Below are 7,893 nucleotides of genomic sequence, written 5' to 3' on the forward strand. Positions count from 1 at the left end.
GGATTTCCATGAGTTTCATGCAACAAATGGGAAGCAGCAGGGCCCGTCTGGCTAGTGCTCCAGTGATGAATTTTGTTGAACTAGGTAAAGCTTTAGATGTCAGACATGCTCTGAACTTTACTGCACAAGCATTCGACAGCATGGTTCTATTAGTGACAGAGGGATTTGGAGGTACAGGTACTGAAGGGTAATGGATTTGAAGGTTGCTATATCTTGAGTTGTCCCATTGTCTTACTAAATTCAGGATTCAACCCAGGAGAGTGTACAGAATATGCAGGTTTGTATTGTTTCCGGTGTATGTTGGTGATGCATCGGATGTCACTCAGTTTCTAGGAAATTCAAGATGGCATGTAAGCTTCTCCTATTTGATGTATTTTTACTTTCTCAAAATCTCTTTATTAATACCAATGGTGATTCTATTTCTGCCTGATGACTTGATGTCATATTGTTTAGCAAAGAAACAGACAAACAAGGAGAGAAAACTTAAACAAGAGAGATGTATGAGGATGTCAGCATCTCATCAAACATGTATTGTGAGGACACCCTTCGTCCGACCTAATCTTGACGATCATCCGTAGGTACACACATACATGTTCTTCCCTGCCGCCTCCTGGTTTAGTTCACATGTCTTGAATTACTTTGATCCTTTTGGTAACATCAAATTGGGTTGCATAGAAGTAACTGCTAACTGTGTTGACCTTTGTGAGAAATCTACAGCAGCACTTCAAAACTCCCAGGCTGTTTTCATCAGCAAGCTCACAGCTGACCACATGATGGAACTCGATAATACGACACTGTCCGATGTACTTGAGATTCCAATGAATACATGTCGAAGCGATGTGGTCATCAGCATGTATGCTCTCAATCTCCTGGTAGGGTATTTTCTCTTAAACGATGCTATTGTCACATGATGCATATCATGGTTTTGTTGCGTGGTCATTTGACCTGCACAACACTTGTTGTTTCAAGGATGCAGAATGATTCTTCAATTTGGGGTGCCAACTATGCTAGCTTTATACTGCTGAATGTAGGAGCTTATTTTTTTTCTTTTTAGTTATTCAATGTTATTGGGCGGGGCATCTCAATGAACTATTCTTTCTGATTCCTGGAGTTACATGTGTGATTGCTTAGACTCTTCTAATAGTGTCATAGTCTGGTTGGTTGCTTGGCTGAAATAGTTTCTTACGGGCCTCGTTCTGGACCCGTTCCCACGTATATAGAATATATTTTCTACTGGTTTCATCAAACAAAAAAGTCATAAACATTAAATATTTAAAGTTTTTGTCTCGTTCATACTTTCTAGAATCTGAAACTGTACTGAAATCATCATAGAAATTCCGCAAGAATATTAAAGGCACCTGTGTCATTCATCCCTACTAGATGATGAATGCTATTGCTAAAAAAAATTCTCAAAGATGCCTCATTTTCATGAAGAAGAAAGCTCAATAGACCAAAATTCCATATCATTTCTTCTTTCTTAAGGAAAACTGACTGCAGGCAGCAATCACAGATGTTCAGCCTATTTTCAGTTGACAATATACTGAATAATTTGGCAGTGAACAAGTACAGAAAACGCTGTTAAGAAGCGATAGTTTTGTACCTGAGTTTATAAAAGAAAATGTACCAATTCGTGTTGAAAATATCTTAGGCATCAAGTCCACCACGTTTGAGATGTTCACAGAAACATGTCAGTTTCAGGCTACAATTCAGAATTGTTTGCCACACTGTAACGTTTCAGGAAATCAGAAACATTTCCCATGATGTTAATATGTTGACTAGGGGCCTTTTGTAGCTACTTTAATGAAAATTGTAGTGCCACAGTGTCCTGCTGCATATATTAAATTGCAAAGGGAAAGTAAAAAAACTTAGGATTTGGTTGTCTATCTGATCCATCAGTATGCAAGCAGGGGCCATGTTGTCAAGGAACAGAGTTCAAAAACCATCAATCTCAGGAACACTCTGACCATGTATTTGATTCTGTTGAAGACCCAATATATGATAAGATGCTATTTTCATTTGCTAAGCAACCATGAAAACGTTTCTGTCCAATTCATAATTTAAATTAGTCCATGTGTGTCCTTTTATCCAGTTATTACAATTTTACTCCGGTGTATTCTTTTATTTAGTTCTGTGAGGAAGAAGGGATTACATCGATGTGTAATGAGTTCTTTGTTCTACAACCATACCTACATGGGATTATAGTTCAGTTAGAGATATGAGATTATTTTCCTCTAGAAATGAGCATTAGCCCTCAGAACAGAAACGGACTGCACAACTATGCTCCTACTTAATTACGTATTATCAATATGTTCATTATTACAGTAAGTTTAGAAACTGCATTTGTGTATTTGTACCAAGCTTCCTTGCTCATCACATTCCGTGCCTACCATGTTGTATGTCGGAAAGCAGTGGTTTTGATATAGAGCTATAGTTCATCTATATGTTTCTGCTGCCTATATATTATTGATGTGTTTCCCTCACCTGCTATTTGAATGACATAATCCTTCAGATATTTCCCAAATTTTGTGTTAAAGCTATCTGAAGAATTAGCTCCTGCAAAATAGATCATCCACGTGGTTGTTGTGAATGTTTGTGGCACAATCCAAAATTCATAATGCACCAAAGTTATTGTGGTGATGATCTGATCTAAAGCTTTTAAATAATGGATTGTACAAATCAGCATTCGAATTTGTACTCAAGGTCATGATTCAACCCGAGAGATGCATCGTGTATACTTGCCTAAGATTGACGGATGGGATTGACAGCTGAGATTTTTATGTTATACTAGGTAATTGCCCGTGCGTTGCAACGGGAATACACAGTTTAAACGATGCCATGGCAACCAAACTGGACTATAATGGAAGAAACCGCTACCATAGTAGCGTCAACGGATCGCTGTGGCACAAAATTATTAGTTCTTGGCCATATTCATTTAGTTCCATATGTTAATCACCCCTTCTTTCAAATATCATGTATATCTAAATATACAAAAAGATTGAGAATTATCATATCAAAATGTCCCTGCATATGGTTATAACAATATTCAAGAAACAATGGTATGTAAATATTATCACAACAACCATTTTTGTCCATAGATAACTCAGTTTTCTATATCTCTAACTTTTCCATTGAAGATGCAACCAGTACACACAATTTCATTGTATACGCTCTGAAACCGATTCAAGAAATGAGCAAAACTAAATCTCAATCATATGAAGTTGAAAATTAAGTTGAGGAATGCTTTGGTACAATCCCTTAAAAGGATGTACGGATATTGATGCAGATTAGTAGTATGAATTAGAACTAATCTATTGGGTCACCAGGGCAATATGGTCATATCTCATGGCCACAAAATACTCCCATCTGCGCTCCCATTGTCATCTATGGTCAGTATTATTTTATGGCTCACCTCACGATTCCTCCTTTCGCTACATCTTCTTCCTCTTGTATTACTTTCAGGCTACCACACTTCTGCTATTTGTCATGGCTTGACGAGGCTGATGCCGCTAATTTGATGATACAAAATAGCAACAGAGGTACACCTTGATCCATCATTCATCCACTCCATTTCAGGTAGCAGTCATGTAGTCATCAAACGCGAGCGGATTTTTTTCACCGCGTGCATACATGATACATCAATTCATCTTCACACACCTCTGTTCATGTCCTTGCCACTGCCGCTGCGTGCTCCCCGCCTATTGACACGACCCTGAGAGACATGAGGGTGTCGGCGATGGCGCTGACCATAAACTTCCGCAGGGACGGACGAACAGAGCATCGAGGTAGAGGAGCACGCTGAGGCGATGGGCCAGAAGTTACCTCTGCCCGACGTGAGGTTCTGTCGGCAATCGCTCGTTCTCCCTAGAGCCGAGCACGGTGCTTCACTGCAGCAAGTTGACCATGACGCGGATGATTCCTTAAGTGGAGATGTTCTTGAGCACGCCGACCGACATCTGCATTGCCGCCGTCGCCATCCCGGACGACAACTTCCCCCGGAGGTCTGACACTGGAAAGGGTTTTGCACCGCCCCCTCTTCAATCTACAGCCCTTCTCTGTACGGTGAATCCTACTTTGTCTTCTCTCCCGTAATTCTTATCGTGGAAACATCTCCACTTTAAAATCAGGTCGGAGAAGGCAAGCAGCGTCCTCCACCCTGAATTCTACTTTGCTTCGCCCTTAAATCTCTCTCTCAATTAATTCCTTCCATGAAAACACCTTAAAAAACTTCCTCCCATGAAAAGATCTCTCTCCCTAAATTCCTCCCACAAAAATCTCTCTCCTCTCTCTCATGTACACCGTAGAATGGGCGAGATAAAATAACAGAATCAAATTTGGTAGGTGGCGAGGGGATTGAGTCCCGGTTTTGTTGGGGGAGATTTTTTTCTGACAGCTGACCGTGCGAGGTGAAAAAACGGAAGGAGAGGGGATTGAGTCCCGATTTTGTGAGGGGAGATTTTTTTCTGACCGCTGACCGTGCGACGTGAAAAAACGGAAGGAGGAACTGCATCGTGGAGAGAAGGACCAAAACTTGACGTAAGAGGGGAGACGGAACCTTACAGGTCCTCTGAAAACTTTTGCCAGAGCATGCAGCCAAACCAGGGCTATCCGGGCTTCAGCTTCCTCCACACTGTCGGAAACTGGTAACTCAGAGTATGTCGACAGATACACTTAGCCTCTAATGACTATTCCGAAGGGACGTTGCATGTTCCTAGATGCATAGATTTTCATTACACTGAGATTTTTTTTAGGAATAACAATGAGATTTAAGATATTATTTTTTTCTGTAGAATTCTCAAATTGAAATCCGAATAAACCACCTTCAAAGGCCAACATAGTGGCACTTAAAATATAAAATAAATGCTAATCTGCACTGACGCTGCAATCTGGTGCCCAATCTTCTGGTGATTTGGTCAAAGCTACAACCAAGGAAAGAAATTTTACATGCTATAAGAACTAAGTTATGAATTTTGTGTTCCCAGGTCTATAATATGCATCCTTTGCCGGTTCCCTGCAAGCGCTTTCGACCATGACCTCAAGTTCTGCAGCTAGGCCGTGAATGTTTTGATCCTTCTCACCCTACATCGATGATGGCCCGACAGAAATCAAGGAAGGAGAGAAGGATGTTGTTGTCATGGTCGTCGGAACGACTTGCCGTGGACGCAGTCATGCACTGGATGACATCGACGGCTAGCCATGGACGAGCATCTCGCCGCCTCCGCAAAATATGGACGCAAGGGATTCTGCTACTAACATTTCAGAGTGTGTTGTGTTGCGGTGCTGTGACATATACACCTTCAGCGTGCGTATAATGTTGTCAGATACTACTTTAGATAAATAACCACTGTATTCTATTGTATGTGTAATTGAAATGTTCATATGTGTTTAACCATCTGGCAAAGAGGCTCACTGGATGTTTCTTACAATATTCTATCTGTAATAGACATCTACGCATGTATTTAACCATCTGGCAAAGAGGCTCATTGGATGTTTCAACATTTACCTTTCTGGAACACCATTTCTTTTCTTCTGAACCAAGAGGTTCCAAGCCAATATGTTGCCAAACCGTTCACTGTGTGGGCAAACTTTTACTTTGGAAGGAGGCTCTGACTATTGCCACTCCTTCCCATCACTTGCAATCAATTCCTTGCAATCAATTTCTCCCCTGGCTGGATCGTGCCGAACTCTGCATGTAAAACATTTCCCGTCTAATATATTTTGCACAAAGCTCACATACACAGTTCTAAAAAACATGATCTTGATGTATCTGAAGTTCTATTAATTTATGCAGGAGAACAATATGTGATTTCTGAATGTTTGCCCGCACACAACCAAGTTCTCTAGATGAGTGTGTGCAGAACTCTACAATCTGAAGAATTAGCTCCTGCAAAATAGATCATCCACGTGGTTGTTGTGAATGTTTGTGGCACAATCCAAAATTCATAATGCACCAAAGTTATTGTGGTGATGATCTGATCTAAAGCTTTTAAATAATGGATTGTACAAATCAGCATTCGAATTTGTACTCAAGGTCATGATTCAACCCGAGAGATGCATCGTGTATACTTGCCTAAGATTGACGGATGGGATTGACAGCTGAGATTTTTGTGTTATAGTAGGATCTTTTAACTATCCGCCTGTCACAGTCCTCGCCTTGCGTGTGCATGGTTTCCGACGTCTCACCTAAGATCCCGCATCGAAAAAAAGTAGAAATGAAAATCGGGGAAACCGGCCCACCCACGCAAACGAGCCAATGAAAAAGTCCTGACAACCAACAAAAGACTCCCGGGCCCACATGCCCACACAACGGTAGAAAAGGAAAAACATGTCACCCCAATCCGATCGTTCCATGACCATTGCTTCCATAGCGCTCCAAGCGTTTCAGGCCGAGCCTGCCATCGCTCCTCCGTTCCTGCCTTGGGAGGATCTCTGTTTACGGTGCCCTCAAGCGCGCCAAGGCCGGCGAGGAGGCACCAGCAAAAGAGGATCATGCACGTGCCCGAGACTACAGTGGGAATCTTGGATAACAAAAAAAAAATCAAAGATCTGATTCATGGGGAAAATTATATGCTAAAGACTTCTCTTATGTCAATAAGCCAAAACATGGAATAAACTTTGTTCTCTCTTGTTGTAACACACGGGCATATTTGCTATCTATATCTATATTTATATCTATACCTACTAATAAAGTATTGATTGCTTCTGCCCGTTCATTGTCAGCATTTTTATAGAAAAGACCATGCAGTTCTGGATAATTACCCCACAATATTGTTTTAAGTTAAAAACCTTTCGTCTTGCATACCGGTTCGTTTTTTTTCTTCTCTCCCGACTTTTTAACACGAGCTGTGTGGCATTAGGCACGAGACGAGCGGCCGGCGGCGGCTGTAGGGCGTGCATGCGAGGTGCCGGAACACGCGGACAGATTGGGCCCGACGCGAAGCGTGGCGGCAGAACACGTGTCATGGAGAGGTTGCGCAGAGGCAGGTGACGCTGAGCTCGTCGGAGAGAGCCTTGGGGCAGGAACAGCCAGCACGCTGGAGACGGTTGAGGCATGTGTGGATGGGCCGGCGTCGGGTGCACGCTCGCATAGGAGCATGGAGGTAAGATGGGCGACATGAAGGTGGTCGTCGGTGTGCGAAGTCGCTTTGCCATGGCGAAGCAGAGGTTGTTGAGGACGTCCGCAACAGCGGGCGTGCTTGCTCGCTTTAGGCACCCCGGCGGTAGGGAGGCAGAGCCGCAGGAGCCAGTGAGGTCAACGGAAAGGACGAGGAAGAAATGAGAAGAGGTGGGGAAGGGAACTAGCAGAGGCGCTGGAGCGGGGCAAGTAGGCTCAGGGACCGCGCTAGGTTGGGATCGATGGAAAGACCGCGTGTGGTTGTGAGCATGTCCATCATAACGAAAATGTTTGTCAATAGTTTAAAATGTTAATGAATTAAAAAAATATTCTTGATTTTAAAAAATGTTCAAAAATTTGTAGAAGTGTTTACAAATTAAAAAAATGTTCGCAAGTTTAAAAGAATGTTTATAATTTCACGAAATTGAGAGTTATATTGTATCTCGGTGAAGATTGGCCAGCTCGCAAAAGAAAACGATTGGAGACGTGGCTCCGTCCCAAGCGCGACCAAAAGCTTCAGGAGGCGGCGGCGGCCGGTGGCGCAGGTATGCATCCCGACTCCCCGGTCCTCCTCCTCTCTCCGGCGGCGGCTCACCCGTCGGCAGCCGCCCCTTTCCCTCCTCCTGCAGCGTTCCTCCTCTCCATCCACCTGGACGGCCGCCGCGCCGCCTTCAAGCTCCCTCGGCAGTCGGATCTCTCTGGCCGGCGTAGGCCTTCCATCTCGCCCATATCCTGCCACGGAAGGCCATCTCCTCCCATGCCTGCAGCGGCCCTCATGTGCC

General features: G+C 43.2%; 1 protein-coding gene and 1 long non-coding RNA gene across 11 annotated transcripts in view; both read left to right on the forward strand.

Annotated features, from left to right (window-relative positions):
• Positions 1–5,495, forward strand: LOC123158078 (uncharacterized). Of its 10 annotated transcripts, XR_006479256.1 has the most exons (4): positions 7–350; positions 454–872; positions 3,460–3,536; positions 3,760–5,495. It is a non-coding gene; the product is annotated as an uncharacterized lncRNA (long non-coding RNA). The 10 variants fall into 10 exon arrangements; XR_006479251.1 differs by having other exon boundaries at positions 1–84; positions 178–350; positions 454–5,495; XR_006479250.1 differs by having other exon boundaries at positions 454–4,650; positions 4,980–5,495.
• Positions 5,496–7,561: 2,066 nt separating this feature from the next.
• LOC123159208 (uncharacterized) overlaps positions 7,562–7,893 on the forward strand; it is a gene marked incomplete in the record, with an annotated part of 8,634 nt that continues 8,302 nt past the window's right edge. The window contains 1 exon segment of the mRNA XM_044577038.1: positions 7,562–7,656.

Source organism: Triticum aestivum, chromosome 7B, assembly GCF_018294505.1.
Source record: "Triticum aestivum cultivar Chinese Spring chromosome 7B, IWGSC CS RefSeq v2.1, whole genome shotgun sequence".
NCBI classification, from domain to species: Eukaryota; Viridiplantae; Streptophyta; class Magnoliopsida; order Poales; family Poaceae; genus Triticum; species Triticum aestivum.